The sequence below is a fragment of the Salvelinus alpinus genome, chromosome 12 (assembly GCF_045679555.1).
Source record: "Salvelinus alpinus chromosome 12, SLU_Salpinus.1, whole genome shotgun sequence".
In the NCBI taxonomy this organism is placed as follows: Eukaryota; Metazoa; Chordata; class Actinopteri; order Salmoniformes; family Salmonidae; genus Salvelinus; species Salvelinus alpinus.
Window position 1 is genome coordinate 35,182,051 of NC_092097.1, and position 22,886 is coordinate 35,204,936.

The following is a 22,886-nucleotide window of genomic DNA, read 5'->3' on the forward strand; positions in this document are numbered from 1 at the left end:
AAACTGACCCTCCGTTACATCGTGACGTGTCATGTCGTAACGTACAGCACGCATAAAGCAACTATTTCTGTCTTACAATCTCTCTCCACCAGGTGTAGTACTTCTCTCATCGTTTAAAAACAAGAAATGGACAGTGACGGGGGTAAGGGGGGATACCTAGTCATTTTTTTGCATCATCATTGCATGCGATCATCATTCTCAAAGCCGCTGCTTACTTCTAAGATCACTTTAGCACCGCCCTAAAAACCCGATTCAAATTCGACACAAACCTTCAAATAGGTATGTAATGACACATTATATAAACTCTTTATAGTGTTTTATTTAAATTTTAGAGGCGATAAGGTGATAAGTTGGACAAATCGAGTGAAAAAAAGCAATTTTCCCACACAACCTCTCTCCTTCTCACTATCACACATTAGTTTCGCTTCTCCACCTGCCATTTTTAAAAAGACCTGACGGGGCTCATTGCCTGCTTGAATTATGCAGAAACGGGCAGCGTTTAGGTCATGTAATTGATTATGTTGGAAAGGGGAGAAATTGTGCTTTACAATGGTATTGACATTACAGTTGATCTGGAAGTACTGTATTACGTTTTTGGGGCGCTAAAATAAGGGGAATTTTACAGACCAAGGCGATGTACGAGTTTACGTTACATCTCAAGGTCCAGCTAAGGCTGGGCGGTATACCGTGAATTACTATTTACCGGTATTGATGCATGGACCGGTTTGGGTTGTTACTTTACCTTCTATAACAGTATTTGAATGTTTGGTTTGTTAAATGTGATACGCCGTGTGTAACGTCAATTTTTATAGTTTTACTCCGCTACTTGAGTCATCCCTCTCCGCTTTCTCTCTCTCTACACAGACCGAGTCCCACCCCCGGTAACTCAAGGAGCGCATTTGTAGTTGCTTGACAACGAGACACTTTCATTCAGTCTGCATGGTCAATGCAGCACATGCAACAATGTTGTTTCCAATTTGATCTTATTATAAATCCACAAGCGTTCTATAATTACAATATTAGTTTGTGTTTCTTACATCTGCAAACAGCTAGTTTGCATTTTCTTAGCAAGTTAAGCTAAATCGTGTTAGTCACTAATGCTAATCGCTGGCTAGCTAACTAGCCGGAGCAAACGTAGCTAGCTAATACAGCCTGATACCAGTGCTGGTGGAGGCCTAATTCAGCATGTTGTTTGCGCAACAGTGTCTTCTAAATCAATGAGGAATAGGCGAAGCATGAATGTGTTGGCTATATGAATAAAGATTTAATGTAGCCAAAGATTATAGGGTCCCCTAGGAAACACGGAACATTACTTTGGTTTCTACCCTGTCACAATAACTCGTCCATGGCATTTTCATTCATTTATATGTCAAGCAACACTGTATTCAAAGTGCCCAATATTATTTATATTCTAACTATATAATTATAATAAACATTATATTTCCATGATTCCAAAAGTTCACCCAAGTGTTTTGATCTAAATCGCAATTGCGACATATGGTTAAAAATAAGGCCTAGTATTTTTGCCCATATCGTGGCAGTGTGGAAATGATCTCAAATGAGTCCAGGAAATGTGGAAATTGATGGAAATTGATGGAAATTGATGGAAATGCAGGAAATTATTTTAGGTTGAAGTTGAATTGAACAGTATAAAACAATCAGAATGGAGAAAGACCCATTGAAATCACTTAGAATATATGTGTTGCCACCCTAGGGTCACGCACTACTCATAAAGCAAATTTAGAACTTTTATTAATCTAAAACACAAAATACTGTAAAAAATGTATAACATACCATGATATGATATTTTGGCCATATCTCCCAGCCCCAGGTCCAGCTGTTCTTCAGTCATTGAACATAGTATCACAAACATTCAACAAACATTCAGGAAGTTAGAGAGAACAAATGATGAGCAAACGTCTGTCACCTGTTTCTGGTTGTTGAGGTGCATCTCTCGGTCGGCCACCTCGCGGCGGAGGCGGTCCACGTCCTGCCCCAGCTGCAGGCGGTCGTCCGTCTCATCCGTGGCCTCATCCAGCTGCTTGGATAGGTAGAAGTTCTGTCGGTTCAGCTCGCCGTTCTCCTGGCTCAGCTGGGTCAGCTGCTCCTCTAGGTCTGTTATCACCTGATGGGGGGTAAAACACACACAACCAAACATAATTCAATAAGTAGGTGTTTCATTGCTTTGCTTGAACGCACAAAAAAGTCAACATGCTATACTACCATTTCCTGCGTTTAGAATTTGTTGGAATTCCACTTACTGAGCAACTGTCTCTCAGGGCGTCAAACTTGCGTTGGATTTCATCTCTGTGAGCCTGAAGAAACAAAAAGGATTATGGGTTCGATTCCTGGGGCCACCCGCAACTGAAATGTACTCACACATGACTAAGTCGCTTTGGATAAAAGCATCTGCTAAATGGCATATATTATTATGTATTATTATTCTTGACCTCTGGTGTGATTTACATGAGGCAGGTTGGTTGTGTATGTGCGTGTATGGCTGTGCAGGTTGACTTGTCTGGTTGTCCTGCCAACGTCCTCTCATATCCTCTCCTACCCTGAGGGCGGTGATCTCCTCCTCGGCCTCGGCGGTGGTGTCCTCCAGCTCTGTCTTGGCCTGCTGCAGCTGGCTCTCCAGGGCATGGCGTGCTGCCTGCAGCCCACTGATCTGGGACTCCCTTTCCTGCAACGACAATGTCAGCTCCGTCACCTGACGCTTGATCTCCAGCTTCTGCTCATCATGCTCCAGGCCCATCTAGAATACCAAAGGTTAAAGGGTCAGAGGTTAAAGGGTCATCGCTTTGCTTTGGATTTTATAATACATGGGTGTGGGTCTAATCAGGCATTAATTGTTTCTTTGGAACAGTAAAGTTGCTTGAGGTGATGTATCACTTGAAACTGCAACTGAAGTTGCATGCAAGTAGCTTTGTGTAAATGTCAGCCAAAGTCAACACTTTTAGGGCTGGTTTCCCAGACACTGATTAAGCCTGGTCCTGGCCTAGAAATTACTTTCAATGGAGATGTGCATGGTTTTTAGTCCAGGTCTAAGTTTAATCAGTGTCTAGGAAACCAGCCAATAAAGTCTTATTGTTGCGCCATACAAGTGACCCCTTCTCCTTTCCTCTGGATCCTCTCCCATTTGTCAAATTTCCCCTCTGGGGATCAATAATGTTAATTCAATTCACTTCAACTCTGACCTCTCTGAGCCTGGTCTCCATCTCCAGCAGACGGCTCCTCTTGCTCTGCTCCTGCTGGTTCATCTTCTCAAGGTGCTCCTCCAGCTTGGCGTTCTGGGCCTCCAGCTTCCCCGCCTGGGACTCCAGGTAGAACTTCTGCTGCCTCAGCTCCGAGATCATCTCCTCCTGGGCTTTCCTGCCACAACCACAACCACAGACAGAGAGACCGAGAGAGACAGACAGAGAGAGAGAGAGAGAGAGAGAGAGAGAGAGAGAGAGAGAGAGAGAGAGAGAGAGAGAGAGAGAGAGAAAGAGAAAGAGAAAGAGAAAGAGAAAGAGAAAGAGAAAGAGAAAGAGAAAGAGAAAGAGAAAGAGAAAGAGAAAGAGAAAGAAAGAGAAAGAGAGAGAGAGAGAGAGAGAGAGAGAGAGAGAGAGAGAGAATACCATTGAGGTTTCAACCCAAATGCATTGTTTGGGGGATAATAGTAAACTTATTTGGTATTGTATGCAACTTTGGTTCTATAAAGGGATGGCATGAGGGTTTAGTTGGGTGTGGAGTCCCAGTTGAAGGCCACCACACTCACATGTTTTTTATGGATATAGATGCTACTGTTAGGACTCACAAGTTTTTCTGGGTGTAGATGCTACTGTTAGCGGCTAGCTTGTTGGCCTCGGAGAGCTCGGCGATCCGTTGTTCCAGATTCTTCATCTTGGAGTCCATAGCGTTGATAGTCTGGAAAAAAAGGAAGTGCATCACACTTTGATGTAAATATTTGAAATAATATGTGAAATAAAAAACTAATTTAATGCATTTCTACCTTTCAATTTAAGGGAACATAAATTGAAACCTGTGCCAGGGCGGGTGTGAAAAATGTCACAAGGCAGCACTGTATCACAATAATTGAGACGTGGATGCAAAGTGATCCTATCTATTTATGAAGCAAAATGCTTTCATCACACACAAAAATATCTGTTCATTGTTCATCACTTCCATCAAAACACAGACATTTGAAACTGTTTAAGAAATGGTAGAAGATTGTAGCCAGACCCATATATTCAGACTGGGACTAAATATAAAAGAAACATATGGCTCTGATTGTAGCTACTGTATTGAAACGCTAAAAGAATAGAATACATAGGCTAAAGCTACATTTAGGTGCAGGCCAGAATCTTTTTCTGTCAATGTCAAATGTCGTCTGGCTCTGGTCCAAAAGCCTATTAGCGGGAGCTAACTCAAGTCTATCACATTAACCAGATTACAGACTTAATCCAGGACTTTGCAGAGTGACCCGGTGTAACAGAATACTCTGAATTATCCCAGCCTTTAACCTCCACAAGATTCCCATTGACAAATTGAGCGTAGCGCCAAAGAAAACAAACAGAACTTAGCCCATAACCATGTCAGAGAATCTGTCCTCAAACAATCACAAACTGTAGCAGAGATCTCTGAGGCTCCTGCATACACTGCCCCTTTTATTCAGCTTGCTCGCTTAAATTGGCTTGCTTCTGGTCAATAACATGCAGCTTATGATGCGTTTCATTCAATGTTCTCATCTCCACTTTTATCTACAGTCTCGCAACTGACCGACTTACATACAAGCGATTGAATTCACATTAATGTTCACTTTGCACAGAATTTTCCTCTCCAAAATGAAAGCACTGTTGCACTACACAGTCCTGCACCTACTGTATGGACAATCAACACAGCTTTGTGCAGAACTATTTTAAATAACTAGATTCAAAGTGCAGTCAGGTAAAAAGTGCAGAGTACGCTAGTTAAAACTTTTTTGGCAGTTCCTTGTTTCATGTTGGTTTCTTAGCACTGTTTGATCACTGAATTGAACAGGAGAAATAAGTCTGGAGCAGAATTGATGAGATTGTGTTCTACTTCTTTCTCTGACAATGTATTATTTATATACATCTCTGTGAAAATGGTCCTTACTGCTTTCTGTTCACTTAGGAGCTTGCACTTCTCCCGGGCCTCTTCCTGGTGGTGGGCCCGTTTGAACTCCAAGCTCTCCTTGTCTGCCAGGTCCACCTTCATCTGGGCCTCAAGGACCTGGATAGTGTTCAGCAGGGAGAAAAACTGAAACAGTGAAATGCAGACTTCTACCGGACCATGTCCAATAAGAACACAGATTTCTGTTTTTCAGTTGCAAACATTGTTTTGCCACGGTCTACCGTATTGAACATGACCCCTGGTTGAAGGGGATCAACAAAGCCAGGTGACCAGGTAGCTGACTTGTCCACACTTTTCAATATAGAAAGACAGCATGCTCATCATGCAGGTTGCAAGGATGACTGAAAGTCCACTCTACCTTAATTTTGTCCTCGTAGAGCTTCTCCTTCTGCACCAGGTGAGCCTCCATCCGCTGGGCTGTGGACTGGGTCTCCCTCAGGTTCTCCTCCAGCTCCTGTACCAGCCAAAACACACACAGCCATGAATATTCACAATGTACACAAAGTAACAAGAAGAAACTACAAAATGAACATAAAAGGAAACACAGTATGGATGATGAAAGCACTATCCACACTGTCACTAAGTCCATGACAGAGAAACTCGCTTGGAAGAGCTGTTTGTCCATGACACAGTGGTAGTGGTGGCGTTTCATGTTGGAGTGCAGCACAGCCAGCGGAATGTGTAAGGAAAGACGTCCCCTGTGTGAGCAGCGGATCTGTTGTGGCTTGTGACAGCAGGCGGGACATCCCAAGAGAAAGAAATGTGTGTGTGTGTGCATGCCATGGGGCAGCAAGCAGGGTATTCTCTGTGTGTGTGTGTGTGTGTGTGTGTGTGTGTGTGTGTGTGTGTGTGTGTGTGTGTGTGTGTGTGTGTGTGTGTGTGTGTGTGTGTGTGTGTGTGTGTGTGTGTGTGTGTGTGTGTGTGTGTGTGTGTGTGTGTGTGTGTGTGTGTGTGTGTGTGTGTGCATCCGACTGTGCATATGTATACGACTGTGTGTGTGTATGTGCCCACTCTACACTGTGTTCTGGGATAAGGGGGTAAGGAAGAGAGGAATAGAGGAGTGGAGGGGAGTCAGCGTTTTAAGAGGAACCTTATCCCTCATCTCTCACCAGGATCTTATCAGCCATCTGCTGGATCTGCTGGGATTTGGTCTGGATATCGTCCTTCAGCTTGATCTCCCTCCGCTCCACCATCTCCAGACGCTTCACCTGATTCTCCAGGGTCTTCTTACCCTCCTGCAGGACACACAACGTTCAAGTTCATAATAATACCCACAGGACAGTCAACAACACTGAAATACATGGATATTACAATGCAAACAATAAAACAAACAATCACAAATATGACTGTCTAGTCTGTACCTCGGTCTCTCTGAGACGTCGTCGGAGGGTGTCGCTGGGGTCGGCCTTGCTTCGCAGGCGCTCCAGCTCCCGCTCCAGACGTTCTTTAGCCTGCCGGATGTTCTGCAACAGCTCTGTGGCTTCTGTGCTGGCTTTCACAGCCTTGGGGTCAAGGGTCAAATGAAACAGCGTGTGGAGACAACAAAGCCCCTTAGGCTTCATTACTTTTTAATGCCAAGTTTTCCAACACAGAGGGAGCAAAGGGCATGACACAATGCAAATAAATGGCTTTTTATTTTTGGGTTTAATCTTTATTTAACTAGGCAAGTCAGTTAAGAACAAATTCTTATTTTACAATGACGGCCTACCCCGGCCAAACCCTCCCCTAACCCGGACGACGCTGGGCCAAATGTGCGCCGCCCTATGGGACACCCGATCACGGCCGGTTGTGATACAGCCCGGGATCGAACCAGGGTCTGTAGTGACGCCTCTAGCACTGAGATGCAGTGCCACTCGGGAGCATTTAGCCAAGAATAGTTTTTTATCACAACTTGTGTCAATTGTGAATGTCAATGACTCATTACATCAAAACTATTCAGCGCTTTGTACCTATTGGACCACAGTGATGACAGCTGATGACTAACTATTAATTTGGGTCCATTAAAGGGATAGGTCAACCTTTTTTGGCAAATATCTAACAACATTTCTAATTATCAGTTCAAGCAATTCCCATAGTGTCTCGTCAGAAGAAAACAATAGAAAATGTACCTTGGAAAGTTTGTCTTGGAGTTCCTGGATTTTCACTTGCTGTTCAGCATTGGTCTGAAAAACAGTGTGAAAGATTAGCTGACTGTAATGTCAATGTGTGAAATTGATCTATTAATAATGGGACCCAATCTCTGCATGCTGAAGAAGGCGGAGGCCAAAACGCATCAGTGCAAGGCAATACATACATTTTTGATATTATCCATTTCATTCCCTATGGACTTTACAAAACGAGGATTCAGAACCCAACCATTTTGAAGAGTATGAGTGAGCACATTGTCTATTATCTCCTCAGCAGTACAGTTCATCCATGGACAGGACATTAGGACATACCTTCTCCAGTTTGCAAAGAAGCTCCTCTACCTCGGCTTTCCCTTGCTCCTTCGCCTTGAGGAGACATGCATACATGTTAGCATTCACAGTTCACAACAACTGTAGATTACTTTCAGTGGCAACATAGGAAAAACCTCCTCTCCTGGCCTACTCAGTTTCACAAACACACACACACAAACAAACAAACAAACACACACACACACACACACCTTCTGGATTCTCTGCTGGTAGTCCACAGCCTTCCTCTTGAGTTCCTCGCTAGTGTTCCGGGAGTCTCGAAGCTCTGACTCGTACAGGTCACTACGGCGCCGGGCGGCCGACAGGTCCTCTTCCAGCTGTCTGATAGTGACCTGCATTTCCTCCAGCTGGGCATGGTACTCCTGGAGCAGAAGGCAAAGGAAGAGACATAATATACAGTGTTGTGTTCGAGACCACCTAAAGCGAGACCTATTCAAGACCGGAGAGAATCGAGTCAAGACCGAGACCGGGAGGGAGACGAGCGGTCCGAGACCAGAAAATGTTGGGTCCAATTCAAGACCATGACTGTAATTTTGTCAAATCGTCACCACAATAAGAGTTCAAAATGTGCAGTATTTCTGTGTTCATATTTCAGAAAAAACATATGGATCTTTTAGACATTCAGAATGGTGAAAAGAAATGCATGCTGAGGGCAAATAGAGCCACTCACCAAAGTTTACTAACCCAAACACAGTGGGGAACAATAAGAGCCTTCTACGCTTTCATAGAAATTCTAAGGATTAATAATATAATTATGTTCTGATTTAATCTGTTAATTCTAAGGATTAATAATATAATTATGTTCTGATTTAATCTGTTCAGTTTTTGTTAGAAAGGTTAACACTGAAGAGAAAAAAAGATCCAATCAGGATTTTTCATTTGTGGTCTCTGGGGAGATATATTTAGCTAGCTAAGTCAGCCATTGCCTAGCAGGCCATCAGAAGCTTGATAGAATGCATCTACCAATCAAATGTATTAGGGCAACATTTTGGAGTGACAGAAGAATCAACCAATCACATTGACTTGTAATGGTGGGACTGTTTTTACAAAAATGAATGGAAACTTCTGCCTTCTTAAAGGCCAACTGGTCACTGTCTGATAGTGAGCAGTAGTTTTCCCAAGTTCTAGCTAGCTTTTGTTGTAGGTTAGTTTGCAGCGGCTGCAGCAGGTGTTATCGAAGAGGATGTTGTTGCTAGTTTGTTAGCTTCTCCCTTTTCAAGAATAACTTTCAACAAGAAGTAAAGTTGCAAATGATCATCATCTGGTGAGTGGAACTGTGTTTTTTTATTGCAGCACGCTTGCTGTTGTTAGCCATCTCTTTGAAAATAACCTGTGTGAAACATTGTTGCATTTAAACCTTAGATCAGTGGTTACTTTGTGTGTTAAATGGGAAATGTTTTTTTGCAATGCGTTGTAGTAGTGGTACATTTCGATTGGGAAATGCTTTGCCTAATGGTTGTTTTTGTATTCTTATGATTGGGACCTACTGGCTTATTATGTCGGAGTGAATGGACTGCTGTCTTTCAAATCGGCCCTATGCAAGTGGTGTAGTGGGTCCTGTGTGAAGGAAAGGAGCCCTGTGTGAAAAATTCTATATTTTCCTATTGATTTTTCAGATCTTCACACTGATGTCCACAACAATGCTTAAACCAACCACATCAAGAGACCATTTTTGAGGTCTGGGAAAAATCGAAAACATATTTTTGGAAGGTGTAGTTGCCTTTTAATTCAATTGAGCAAAACAAATGCCCTCCCCATTGATAAGTCAGCATTATATCATTCTGTCAGCCTTTAGAAATGTTCATGCAAACAGTCAGGATGACTCGCAAATAGCCTACTAACCTACTAGACTAAGGACCAAACTTGTTCAATCCCTGGTTTGCATACCCATTGTTGCCTTAGTTAGCATTTACTGGTAGATACACTATATTATACAAAAGTATGTGGACACCCCTTCAAATTAGTGGATTCTGCTATTTCAGTCACACCTGTTGCTGACAGGTGTATAAAATTGAGCACACAGCCATGCAATCGCCATAGACAAACATTGGCAGTAGAATGGTCTTACTGAAGAGCTCAGTGACTTTCAATGTGGCACCATCATAGGATGCCACCTTTCCAACAAGTCAGTTAGTCAAATTGCTACCCTGCTACAGCTGCCCAGGTCAACTGTAGGTGCTGTTATTGTGAAGTGGAAACGTCTAGGAGCAGCAACGGCTCAGCTGCGAAGTGGTAGGGCACACAAACTCACAGAACGGGACCGCCGAGTGCTGAAGCACGTAAAAATCATCTGTCCTCGGTTGCAACACTCACTACCGAGTTTCAAACTGCCTCTGGAAGCAACATCAGCACAATAACCGTTCGTCGGAAGCTTTATGAAATGGGTTTCCATGGCTGAGCAGCCGCACACAAGCCTAAGTTCACCATTCGCAATGCCAAGCATCGCCTGGAGTGGTGTAAAGCTCACCGTCATTGGACTCTGGAGCAGTGAAAATGCATTCTCTGGAGTGATGAATCACGCTTCAAAATCTGGCGGGCCGACGTCAAATCTGAGTTTGGCGGATGCCAGAAGAATGCTACCTGCCCAAATGCGTAGTGCCAGCTGTAAAGTTTGGTTGGGGAGGAATAATTGTATGGGGCTGTTTCTCATGGTTTTGGCTAGACCCCTTAGTTCCAGTGAAGGGAAATCTTAACGCTGCAGCATACAATGACATTCTGTGCTTCTAACTTTGTGGCAACAGTTTGGGTAAGGCCCTTTCCTCTTTCAGCATGACAATGCCCCCGTGCACAAAGCGAGGTCCATACAGAAATGGTTTGTCGAGATCGGTGTGGAAGAACTTGACTGGCCTGCACAGAGCCCTGACCTCAACCCCATGGGATGAATTGGAACGCCGACTGTGAGCCAGGCCTAATCGCCCAACATCAGTGCCCGACCTCACTAATGCTCTTGTAGCTGAATGGAAGCAAGTCCCCACAACAATGTTCCAACATCTTGTGGAAAACCTTCCCAGAAGAGTGGAAGCTGTTATAGCAGCAAAGAGGGGACAAACTCCATATTAATGTCCGTGATTTTGGAATGAGATGTTTGTCGAGCACATACTTTTGATCGTGTAGTGTATCATAAGTTGAAATACCTACCGGCTACCGATGTCATTCTTCTGTGAGCTGCTCCATGTGACAACCAGTTGAGAGCTACACGCTCTTGCTGCCTGCAGATAATATAATGCTGAAACTAGGCTGTGTGTGCTGTGCGGGTGGCGGGACCGCCACCATCTCCCGGGTGGCGCAGTGGTCTAGGGCACTGCATCGCAGTGCTAGCTGCGCCACCAGAGTCTCTGGGTTCGCGCCCAGGCTGGGCTGGGTTCGTGCCCAGGCTCTGTCGCAGCCGGCCGCAACCGGGAGATCCGTGGGGCGACGCACAATTGTCATAGCGTCATCCGGGTTAGGGAGGGTTTGGCCGGTAGGGATATCCTTGTCTCAGTATGTAAAAATGTAATAAAATGTATGCACTCTACTGTAAGTCGCTCTGGATAAGAGCGTCTGCTCTTGGCCGGTAGGGATATCCTTGTCTCAGTATGTAAAAAATGTAATAAAATGTATGCACTCTACTGTAAGTCGCTCTGGATAAGAGCTTCTGCTAAATGACTAAAATGTAAAATGTGCGCATGTGAATATATTTTACGTGCTTTGCGAATGTGTAGGCTACTTTGTGCATGATTTCGCTATTGTACTACATCATTAATATGTCTATACCTCCACTACACTACTTTGATACACAACAGGAGGAATTAAGAAGTGAGTGTACGCAATGCCCACTGAAAAAAAATTGGGTATCGGGCGTATACCTGTGTATAGCCTCCACTACACCACTAGCCCTTTTGTGTTTTACAAAAAGTGCACTCTCCTACATGATTGCTGGAATTACGGTTGCTGTCCTTTTATCATCAAGAGCCGGTCACACACTGAAGGCCTATGTCCAATAGGTTCGCCAACATGTCTATAATAGATCTAAAGACTTTTGTAACAATTTCCCCGTCTCCCCTTACTAATAGTGAGCACACAACTTTCCAACAATTTCCTCCACTGTTCCCTATCAGCAAGTCAAGTAAATTTAGACAAAGTTGAGGATATTTTTCAATGAAAGTAAAGGACAGTAATGTTACCACTAAAGTATGAATCCCAGGTTTCAATAGGTGAAAAGATATACATTTTTCAAGAAAGGAGTGTAATATATTTGGCCTTTATGGTAGAGTGGAAGCCACTCCTCAGTAAAAGGCACATGACAGCCCGCTTGGAGTTTGCCAAAAGGCACCTAAAGACTCTGACCATGAGAAAACAGATTCTCTGGTCTGATGAAACCAAGATTGAAGTCTGGCCTGAATGCCAAGTGTCACATCTGGAGGAAACCTGGCACCATCCATATGGAGAAGAATGGTGGTGGCAGCATCATGCTGTGGGGATGTTTTTCAGCGGCAGGGACTGGGAGACGAGTCAGAATTGAGGGAAAGATGAACAGATCAAAGTACAGAGAGATCCTTGATGAAAACCTTCTCCAGAGCACTCAGGACCTCCGACTGGGGCGAAGGTTCACTTTCCAACAGGACAACGACCCTAAGCACACAGCCAAGACAACGCAGGAGTGGCTTCGGGACAAGTCTCTGAATGTCTTTGTGGCCCAGCCAGAGCCCGGACTTGAACACAATCAAACGTCTCTGGAGAAACCTGAAAATAGCTGTGCAGTGACGCATGAGAGCTAATTTTTAATTATGAAACATTGTGAGCTACTCATACATTTTACCCTAGCTTTCAAAGGCTCTCTTTGTATTTTGTTTTAGGCTCTCTTTGTATTTTTCTGAATTCTGTTTTTCCTGGTTTGGGATTCTTTTCAGTTTCACTCTCAAAATTACAATTATTCATAGAGAAACAATACAATTGGATGTTCTGAGTCCATGTCCTTGCTTAAATCAGAAATGGAAAACCATTTTAAAGGGCTGAAAAGAAAATCTCTTTCTCTACTGGCTACATGAATTGAATGAGACAAATGCGCGCACCACAGACATACATGGGCAACGTTGCTGGAAATTATTAGGGAGACATTGTGTTACCTTTAACTTTTTAAGCCCAACCTGGGGTGGGATAATGCCAATGTGGATTTGACTGGATAGTAGCCGGGAGCTTGAGGTGTCTTATACTTGTGATATTTGTTTATGACATTTTGCGATGGAACACATGAAAAATACATACACTTTCAGAATTGTTTGGTGAGCTACTCATAGGTGGTCTGTGATCGACCTGCTGGAGATCCCTGCTATAATGACATCCAGCCTTCAGGATGGCAAACCGCTTCCTTATAATAATTATAATGTCAAAATAAAAAGTATGCTTTTCCATTTATGATTCACAAACCCATTTCTAATTGATAATATCCGACCAGCGCTGGTTTGTTGTACTAACAGCCGTAGAATGAGCCTCTCATTGAGACGGTGGGGTTAAACGGCTTGTACTAACAGCTGTAGAATGAGCTTCTCATTGAGACGGTGGGTTTAAACGGCTTGTTGTACTAACAGCTGTAGCATGAGCCTTTCTGCTGCTGGACAGTATATGATGATGAATCACAGACTAAGAGAGGCTTGCTAAGCCTGATCCCTATGGTGGGTGTGGAACTCTCCCTCTCTCATACTGCTGCCTGCCACAGAGGGCATCATCCACTGGCTCCTAGATGTCCTACCACAGACATTCACCCAGAGATTCACAGCAGACCAGAGAGTTAGACTGCAGAGCTACGCCAGGCTAGTTTCTACAAAGGATTGTGTGTGTGTCCTTGTGTCTATGTTTGAAGGGTCACAGAATTGAGTTACAATAAAGATAAATACTATAGTGAGAGGAATTGGTAATGAGTGCAATATACTGCATTAAAGTGTATATGCATTGCAAATGTGAAAGCGTTTCCTGTATGATGGATGTTCCAATGATGACCGTATAATGCATAATGAGTCAGAGATGGAAGAGCAGAACAGTAACACTGGACTGGCTAGGACTAGGCTACACAATGAACTAAAATGGTTCTCATCAACCATTCAATGATTTCAGGAGTCCTGATCATAGATATACATCATTGGTTCTTACTAGAGTGCATTTTATTTGTTCTAGATTTTGGGAAAGTCTACAAAATTGTGTTTCCTTTAGAAGAACATCTAACAAGGGGAGATGTCTTGAGTTTTGGACACAGCCTTAGTTTGTGTTACAACTCAAAGGCAGAGGGTTAGTTAGTAGGTTTGGTGCCGTATGTATCAAGTGTCTCAGAGTAGGTGCTGATTTAGGATCCGTTTAGCCTTTTACGTCATACGGATAGGCTAAGCTGGATGGACAGGGGGGTCTGATCCTAGATCAGAACCCATACTCTGAGATGCTTGATGCATACGACCCTTGGTGTGAGTTTAGTAAGCATGATGTTCACCGTAAGGGAGTATAATTCTACCTGTTCCTTGATCTCCTGCATCTTGTTGCTCTGCTCTCTGATGTCATGCAGCAGCTGCAGAGCCTTGTCATCCTCCTGAGACACCTCCACACGTGCTGCCTCCAGGCTGCGCTTTAAGCTCTGTTGAAACGCATATATCACACACACATACATGCATGCACAAAAAAACACACAAAACACATGCACACGTGTTACTTTGTAATTGAATCCCAATGCACTAAAATGTCACCTCAACATGTATTTTACAGCAACATGGATGTAACAGTGTACACGCTATAAGGTAGTCGCACTGAACTGAACTCTGATGTAGTTACTGTACGTATAGATGTAGATAAGAAACCAACACACTGACATATTTTGAGATCATGCACTATAATAAGGTACTCACGCTGCACTCTGTGATGTAGGTGGCCAGGTCCTGCTCCAGGATGGTCCTCTGGGTCTCAGAGGCCTTAAGCTCCACATCCTTTTGGTGCAGAACTGACTCCAGGTCAGTCATCTTGCGCTGAAACCTATAGATCTCCTGCTCCATCTAGGGCGTAAGCCACAAGAGACACCGACACGTAATATTGTACTGTCACTCCAAAGGTTTCTCAGAGTTGTATACAATTTTACCAAAGGAGAAGGGATATTGTCACTCAAAAGGTGCTTATATTTAAAGTTTGCTCTATATCACTGTAAATGTCACAAGATAGGGCAGGCGATATCTGGTAATCAATACATAATTAATTAACTGTTATTGATTGGTTTAAAAGCTGATTCTAGATAAGACTCTATTGGTTATAGTTGCACTGAAATCAATACCCAGCTAGAGAGTCTGTCATGTATGCTATGCTGCGCATCATCCACATTCTAACTCCACTACAATCTCCTAATTTCTCTGTGATTTTCAATTAGTTATTAAAATAAAGATAAAATGCTCATTAACATGTGGCCCATTTCCAGGGGAAAAAGCGAAGAAAAAAAAAAAAAGCTGCACATTACCTTGTGACATTTGCAATGAGTTTCAACTAGATCTTTGCTTTTTAATATGAAGCTTTTTCTCCATGGAGTTGGTTTTGGCAGGAGAGTTGAGGCCTGAAGCCACTGGCCTAGGAAAAGACATAGGGGAGAACAAATTTAATACACCATTCTTTGACAAAAATAAATACATTTTGAATTGAACGCAAAGGCATATGCTCCTAGAGTTTGACAAATGTGTAATTTTTATTGGCACTCAATAGCTTATTTCATGACTGCCATTCAAGCTAAAAAAGAATGCATTTATAATACGATTTCATTTAGCTTTGCTTCAAAGCAACTAGGCCTATTTCTCCTCTCAATATAATTTGGTACAGCGTCCATCTATTCTAGACTATGTTGAGTCAATCTGAAAAGTCAAGACAGAGTCGGCAGACATTGAATTTGAAGTCAATCCTCTCATGCTTAGAATGTTAATGTGTGGTATTTAGATGACTAATTTGAGAGGATTAAGATATTAAAGGGAAGGTACAATAAATCGACCGCTTGATGTTGGAGGACGGAACTATCGCCTTAAAATAAGAGACTTTCTTCACTTGTTTTTTATCACAGGCTTATGTTTTTGTTGTCATAGGAGTAAACAAATGATGTCTAGACCTAATTCTTAAAAAATGAAGACTTCTCTTGCTGTCATTCCTTCACCACTACAGATCACAGTATATCATAGAAATGAAGTGCTTAAATCTCACAGGGATCCATTTAGTTTTCTGGCTCTGGAAAACATGTTTTTATAGATTCAATCAAAAAGGATTATGTTTGAACCATTTTGTATTTTCCCTGACTACTATAAAAAGATGTGAATGACATTAATGAATATTTGCATATGAAAACAATATAGATTCCACTTTCACCAATATCTATCACAGAGAATCTTGTTTACATAACGACAAATGGTCCGTCAAATTATGAACATACAAACCATGAGAAAATAGTCAAATGCCAAACTAGAAATCTGCTGTGTAAACACAACAGCACATTTCCTAGAGCGATCAGGACCACCAACACATTAATACAGATTGAAACTGACTGATACATTGAAATGACAGAAATGGGTACATGCATCCACCAAAATCAGCACCAGTTTTCCTTGAGGGCGTACTGAGCGAGATATATCCCTCATCTCAATGCCTCTGGGAGAGACGGAGGCTGGTCAACAGCGAACACACGATGGGTATTGCTGCCGGCATCACACTGTGCAGAGGTAATAGATGGATGGTCAGTGCTGGCTACATTGTCTAAGATAGCCAGAACTGATGGCTGGGCAGGTTCTGTGTGGTTACATGTTTGCACAGGTCAGCTACAGGAGATCCCATCTGCTCCTAGTCTGCTAAACAGATGTCGATCTGCATTTTCCCATCATTGGGCATAATGAGCATTTTAATAAAATCTGCATAGGTAACACAAACTTCTGTCTTGATTGAGCTGCTTGTTTATTGTCATTAAAAGCAGAGCAAAAAAGAAAACCAAAAACAGATCACTGTTTGTTAGAGCTCTACAGCACCGTGGGAGAGAAGAAAAATATGTGAATGTAAAAACAGGGAAGAGAGCGGGGGAGAGAGAAAGAAAGGGAGAACAATGGGGGTGGGGACAAATAACATCCTGGTTTCCATAAAAATACATTATCTTCACCAATCTGCATCTCTCCTTTCTCTGACTAGCCCAATCTTGCTTTTTGTTTAGTATTTTTTTGTCTTTTTGTCCTCCTGCTCCTCTGTATCTAGCAGCTTCTGCAATTAACCTGCCGCAGGGAACAGTCAGTGCTAGAAATGCAGCTGGGGCATTATTAGGGAATTAGCATTTAGCAAACCCCTAACTAGTTGAGTCAATTATCAAACAAACCACCCCGCTGTTAATCTGGCAAAGCCGTTATACACCAAGGGGCAATAACAAAGACAGAGCCCCTTAACATGCACACAACTGGGGAGAAGAGGGAGAGTCTCCTCTACCTCACAGCAGTGCATGACATCGACACTCACCGGAATACCAACCAGCTCTGTGAAGGTTCAATAATAGAAGCAAGCTACATTCTCCTACCACATAGCTCTGATCGGTCTGATCTCCACAGCAGTCGAAGAGGTAGACAGATGCAAACAAACCACTGGCACTCCTCTTATTCTCAATCCCAACATTCATTTCTCAATCAGACAGCTGTGTTTCAATGGTAAAAACAGTCAGGTAGAATGCATGAAATAGGGGCTTGTCTCCAAGGAGACAGGAGAGAGGGGGGGAATCCCCTCATTCTGTCTGACAGCACATCGCCACCAAGCCATTATAAAGCCACCAGCCAAGCACTGCCACTGCAGATGAGAAAAAAACAGCCAATAGACCCAGGCAGCATATAGAAAGACACGGTTGGAGGATACCTGGAGAGTGTTGCTGTGGCAATGCTCAATTTCAACCCACAAGGCAAACCAGCCACCACCTGTGACTGACACTTATCAAGGGGAGAGGAGAGGGGTTCGACTGACTGACGCAGCTCAAGGTACAGTACTTACTCAGACTTGGCCAGTGCTGTCAACGCCCTGTTGAAGAACCAGCCTAGAAAGGGCAGGTCCTGGCCCTGGAAGCTCGGCCGCACGGGGTCTCGCTAGCCATCCGCCTGCCAGGGCCGATGCTTCTCCGGAGGCTCCTCGAAATTGGAGGTATCATCTTCGGCGCGGAGCGTCGGAACGAAGGGAGGGAGGGCTGCGGGAGGAGGGAAGGGAGAAAAGAACGAATGAGGAAGAGAGGGGGAGAGTGTGAGAGAGGTAAGCCGTGAAAGAGGCAACAGATTTTTTTGAAATGGGGGAAGTGATAGAAGAGTGAGGCAGGAGAGGGGATGTAGCGCCGCAACTGGCATACACACACACACACACACAATCTCCTCTGTCTCCCTCCCTCTCTCCCACTAATACATACACTGTAGTGTCTCCCTCTCTCTCTTTCACTGCAGCAGCTCCGGCTAATCAGCTGGAGCCCTATAGAGTGCTAGGCTATCTGCTCTGCTTTGCACTCACTCAATTGTCAACAAACACAGCCCCACAACACACAAACACAAACCAATCACACAAACCCACACACAATTCTGCATTTCAGACACACAGCAATCACACCATCTAATGATAATCTTTAACAGCATTTTATCCCCATGAAGTATTTGGATTCACTAACGTTCCTTTGATTATAGCATATTTGACAAATAGCCCATTTAATCTGGGCTGGTGAACAGCCACCCAGGCTACATCTGATATGATAGACAATTAACAGAACATGTCAATTAAACAAAGGATCCTAATACAGTAGCTCTATGATCAAGTGCCTGGACAAGCGACACTCTCACAACTGAATTTCGCTACAATTTTATTTCCACCAGGGTCAACACAGAGTTATTTCATGAAAGGAAAGACATTCCAGTAGATCCTCTTATAAAAATAGAATTACTCACAATAATTCTAATTTCACAGGTTTGACTATTTACGCTGACAACAATTGTAAATAGTGACCATCAATGAGGAAATTTGCCATATCTGGTCAATTAAAGGCTCTTGCCATCTTCTAATCACATCTCAGTGCTATTCAGTGATTCTGAACTCTAACACACAAGCTTTTCTCTCATGAACATGTTACCTCATCCTAGTGTAATGAATAGGCTATACATAGAGTGTGTGTGTGTGTGTGTGTGTGTATATACAGTGGGGAGAAGAAGTATTTGATACACTGCCGATTTTGCAGGTTTTCCTAATTACAAAGGATGTAGAGGTCTGTAATTTTTATCATAGGTACACTTCAACTGTGAGAGACGGAATCTAAAACAAAAATCCAGAAAATCACATTGTATGATTTTTAAGTAATTAATTAGCATTTTATTGCATGACATAAGTATTTGATCACCTACCAACCAGTAAGAATTCCGGCTCTCACAGACCTGTTAGTTTTTCTTTAAGAAGCCCTCCTGTTCTCCACTCATTACCTGTATTAACTGCACCTGTTTGAACTCGTTACCTGTATAAAAGACACCTGTCCACACACTCAATCAAACAGACTCCAACCTCTCCACAATGGCCAAGACCAGAGAGCTGTGTAAAGACATCGGGGATAAAATTGTAGACCTGCACAAGGCTGGGATGGGCTACAGGACAATAGGCAAGCAGCTTGGTGAGAAGGCAACAACTGTTGGCGCAATTATTAGAAAATGGAAGAAGTTCAAGATGAAGGTCAATCACCCTCGGTCTGGGGCTCCATGCAAGATCTCACCTCGTGGGGCATCAATGATCATGAGGAAGGTGAGGGATCAGCCCAGAACTACACGGCAGGACCTGGTCAATGACCTGAAGAGAGCTGGGAACACAGTCTCAAAGAAAACCATTAGTAACACACTACGCTGTCATGGATTAAAATCCTACAGCGCACGCAAGGTCCCCCTGCTCAAGCCAGCGCATGTCCAGGCCCGTCTGAAGTTTGCCAATGACCATCTGGATGATCCAGAGGAGGAATGGGAGAAGGTCATGTGGTCTGATGAGACAAAAATAGAGCTTTTTGGTCTAAACTCCACTCGCCGTGTTTGGAGGAAGAAGAAGGATGAGTACAACCCCAAGAACACCATCCCAACCGTGAAGCATGGAGGTGGAAACATCATTCTTTTGGGATGCTTTTCTGCAAAGGGGACAGGACGACTGCACCGTGTTCAGGGGAGGATGGATGTGGCCATGTATCGCGAGATCTTGGCCAACAACGTCCTTCCCTCAGTAAGAGCATTGAATATGGGTCGTGGCTGGGTCTTCCAGCATGACAACGACCCGAAACACACAGCCAGGGCAACTAAGGAGTGGCTCCGTAAGAAGCATCTCAAGGTCCCCAAGTGGCCTAGCCAGTCTCCAGACCTGAACCCAATAGAAAATCTTTGGAGGGAGCTGAAAGTCCGTATTGCCCAGCGACAGCCCAGAAACCGGAAGGATCTGGAGAAGGTCTGTATGGAGGAGTGGGCCAAAATCCCTGCTGCAATGTGTGCAAACCTGGTCAAGAACTACAGGAAACGTATGATCTCTGTAATTGCAAACAAAGGTTTCTGTACCAAACATTAAGTTCTGCTTTTCTGATGTATCAAATACTTATGTCATGCAATAAAATGCAAATTAATTACTTAAAAATCATACAATGTGATTTTCTGGATTTTTGTTTTAGATTTCGTCTCTCACTGTTGAAGTGTACCTATGATAAAAATTACAGACCTCTACATGCTTTGTAAGTAGGAAAACCTGCAAAATTGGCAGTGTATCAAATACTTGTTCTCCCCACTGTATATATACACTGCTCAAAAAAATAAAGGGAACACTTAAACAACACAATGTAACTCCAAGTCAATCACACTTCTGTGAAATCAAACTGTCCACTTAGGAAGCAACACTGATTGACAATACATTTCACATGCTGTTGTGCAAATGGAATAGACAAAAGGTGGAAATTATAGGCAATTAGCAAGACACCCCCAATAAAGGAGTGATTCTGCAGGTGGTGACCACAGACCACTTCTCAGTTCCTATGCTTCCTGGCTGATGTTTTGGTCACTTTTGAATGCTGGCGGTGCTCTCACTCTAGTGGTAGCATGAGACGGAGTCTACAACCCACACAAGTGGCTCAGGTAGTGCAGCTCATCCAGGATGGCACATCAATGCGAGCTGTGGCAAGAAGGTTTGCTGTGTCTGTCAGCGTAGTGTCCAGAGCATGGAGGCGCTACCAGGAGACAGGCCAGTACATCAGGAGACGTGGAGGAGGCCGTAGGAGGGCAACACCCCAGCAGCAGGACCGCTACCTCCGCCTTTGTGCAAGGAGGAGCACTGCCAGAGCCCTGCAAAATGACCTCCAGCAGGCCACAAATGTGCATGTGTCTGCTCAAACGGTCAGAAACAGACTCCATGAGGGTGGTATGAGGGCCCGACGTCCACAGGTGGGGGTTGTGCTTACAGCCCAACACCGTGCAGGACGTTTGGCATTTTCCAGAGAACACCAATATTGGCAAATTCGCCTTTGGCGCCCTGTGCTCTTCACAGATGAGAGCAGGTTCACACTGAGCACATGAGCACATGTGACAGACGTGACAGAGTCTGGAGACGCCATGGAGAACATTCTGCTGCCTGCACCATCCTCCAGCATGACCGGTTTGGCGGTGGGTCAGTCATGGTGTGGGGTGGCATTTCTTTGTGGGGCCGCACAGCCCTCCATGTGCTCGCCAGAGGTAGCCTGACTGCCATTAGGTACCGAGATGAGATCCTCAGAGCCCTTGTGAGACCATATGCTGACTCATGCACATTTGTGGCCTGCTGGAGGTCATTTTGCAGGGCTCTGGCAGTGCTCTCCTTGCACAAAGGCGGAGGTAGCGGTCCTGCTGCTGGGGTGTTGCCCTCCTACGGCCTCCCCCACATCTCCTGATGTACTGGCCTGTCTCCTGGTAGCGCCTCCATGCTCTGGACACTACGCTGACAGACACAGCAAACCTTCTTGCCACAGCTCGCATTGATGTGCCATCCTGGATGAGCTGCACTACCTGAGCCACTTGTGTGGGTTGTAGACTCCGTCTCATGCTACCACTAGAGTGAGAGCACCGCCAGCATTCAAAAGTGACCAAAACATCAGCCAGGAAGCATAGGAACTGAGAAGTGGTCTGTGGTCACCACCTGCAGAATCACTCCTTTATTGGGGGTGTCTTGCTAATTGCCTATAATTTCCACCTTTTGTCTATTCCATTTGCACAACAGCATGTGAAATTTATTGTCAATCAGTGTTGCTTCCTAAGTGGACAGTTTGATTTCACAGAAGTGTGATTGACTTGGAGTTACATTGTGTTGTTTAAGTGTTCCCTTTATTTTTTTGAGCAGTGTATATATATATATACACAGCCTTTACCCAGCACACACCTGAGGATCCCACACACAGTGATCTGTCATCAACACCCCCCTCTGGAGAGAGCTGGCCTCCTGCCAGACTGTAGTGAATCCTACTACTGCTACTACTACTGTGCGTGTGTGTGTGGATTACGCTGTGTACAATATGTTTTCTTTATTCGGAAGCACATTGAGTGGTGGGTCTGTATAGTCAAAACACATTTTCTCATGCTCTCTGCAGCAGACATGGTGAGTAATATTTTTGGAAAATCAAATCACAACAAAATCGCAGTATCGAATCATATAGAATTGTGAGAATCCATATTGTATTGGCACCTAAGTATTGTGATAATATCGTATTGTGAAGTCCCTGGCAATTCAAGCCCTTGTGTATATTGGAAAAGGGTCGACCTGGAAGTTCATGATATTGTGGGAGGTCTTGGTGGCGGTGCCATCAGTGAAGGGAGACTTGATGTAGATGATCTCGTAGGCAATAGCCCCAGTCACACTCCAGGCCGTAGCTACACTGGGACACCCCCTTTCATAGCTCTCAACACCTCAGAGGACAGGTAGTACTGCGCCCCAACAGGTACCCTGGGGGTTACCACCTGCAAAATGGACATCCGAGTTACTGTCACCTTAGTCATCATCTCCACATTAATCAACGTTATTATATGAAAGTTATAACTGCTATTATATTTAAGCAATATGGACCGAGGAGGTGTGGTATATTGGCCAATATACCACGCCTAAGGGCTGTTCTTATGCACGATGCAAAGTGGAGTACCTGGATACAACCCTTAGCAGTGGTAATTTGGTCATATATCACAAACCCCAGGAGGTGCCTTATTGCTATTACAGTATAAACCAGATACCAACATAAATATAACAGTAAACATGTAGTTTTAATGTCACGTGCACAAGTACAGTGAAAGGCCT

The 22,886-nt window shown here is 43.9% G+C and overlaps 1 pseudogene; it reads right to left on the reverse strand.

Moving 5' to 3' along the window:
• Window positions 1-15,133, reverse strand: part of LOC139535991 (citron Rho-interacting kinase-like) — a 38,824-nt pseudogene extending 23,691 nt beyond the window's left edge.
• Between the last annotated feature and the right edge of the window lie 7,753 nt (window positions 15,134-22,886).